We start from the raw sequence: 1,727 nt of genomic DNA on the forward strand, positions 1-1,727 counted from the left end.
ATATATATATATATATATATATATATATATATATATAATTTTCCAGTAAATTTTGTAATCGTTACCAATATAGCATAAGACTTCACCCCAAAGGATCATTGATTAGATTCCTTAAGGATCTAATTTTGGGTCATTTGTTCTAATGGAAGCCATTCCTGAGGAAGTACCAAACATCAGACATCCAACGGATCAGTCGCTGGATAGAGTTGAGCACAAAAATGTTCACATCGAATGATAAATAATTAAATAAATGGAATAAAAATCGAGCGTGTTGGAAGTCTCTATCGTTTTTAAATATACAAATTTGAAACCTTGGAAATATATATATATATATAGATAGATAGATAGATAGATATATATATACTTATATATATATATACATATGCACACACATACACAAACACATATAATATATATGGTATTTATTCTTTTATTCCTTTATTTGTCTTAGTCATTGGACTGCGGCGGTGCTGGAGCACCACCCTAACCCTAACCGTAGCCCTAACCCTAACACTAACTCTAACCCTAGCCCTACCCTAACCCTAACCCTAACCCTAACCCAGGACTTAATATTTGTAAATCAAGTACATATTCTATTGATCTTGTTTGCCTAAACACTAATTTCCGTGGACATATAGACACCAATATCCGTTGTCAAGTGATGGGCGGGCGGGCGTTTTCTTATGCATATATTTGACGAATTTATACAAAGATTCTTTCTACCGAATTTATCTAAATTCTTTTTGATCGATTCATGATAGGAAACTAAACTTGCGCACGGATATTCCATGCATATTCCATAAATATTTGTCGTATCTGCGGGAATGTTATGCAGACAAGAGTACTCTACACACTGGTGCTGAATGGTCATTTCCAGAAAATTCATCAATATCTCTGAGGGTCATAATATAAGACTAATTCTTCGAATCCTTTCTTTTAACAGTATTCACATGTTCAAGATAGATAGATAGATAGATAGATAGATAGATAGATAGATAGATAGATAGATAGATAGACAGACAGGGTACGGAGGGAGGTAAATCATCGACATTTTACATTTTTAATTTCGCGCATACGCATCGTTTGTTTCGGATTTTGTCGACTAGACAGCAACCTCTGCGAGAAGAACAGCACCATGACGCAATTCACTCTGCCAGAAATTAGGAATCGACATGCTGTTCTGCTTGCTGTGCTCCATGCTGTACTAGCCGCGCCGGAAGCTCCAATACGAACATCTCAGAGTATTTGCGTGTGAATCGGAAGACAGAGCAATATGAGAGTGATATGTACCGAGATTGATAAAAATTAAATATCCACTCAACATCATGGTGTCTGGAACGATCACAAGTGATGGCGATATTGTGCTTGCATTCATCTTCCCAAACGACCTCAGACTCAACCCTTTCGCCCACATCAAGTGCCTGAAGGAGGTAGTGCAGCCCTGGGTCAAAAGGGTAGCTACTGAAAGTTTCTACGTATGGCAACAGGATTCTACACCATGCCACACAAGCAGTAGAATCCGTTCATGGTTGTCAGAAAATTTCTGCGACCATTCCACCCCTAACATCTGGCCACCTAACTCCCCAGGCAGAAACCTTATTGCTTATTACATGTGGGGCACAGTTAAACGAGAGACCCACAAAACTCCTCGTAACATCAGAAATGAACCAAAGGCAAGGATTATGGCAGTATTCCCCAACGTAAACACGGAGACGGTCCAGAAAAGT

General features: G+C 38.3%; 1 long non-coding RNA gene across 1 annotated transcript in view; it reads left to right on the forward strand.

Moving 5' to 3' along the window:
• The window catches only part of LOC128248174 (uncharacterized), a 31,517-nt gene that overhangs the window by 29,152 nt on the left and 638 nt on the right, over positions 1–1,727 (forward strand). The gene's annotated exons all lie outside the window — the stretch shown is intronic.

This window comes from Octopus bimaculoides, chromosome 6 (genome assembly GCF_001194135.2).
Source record: "Octopus bimaculoides isolate UCB-OBI-ISO-001 chromosome 6, ASM119413v2, whole genome shotgun sequence".
NCBI lineage: Eukaryota > Metazoa > Mollusca > Cephalopoda > Octopoda > Octopodidae > Octopus > Octopus bimaculoides.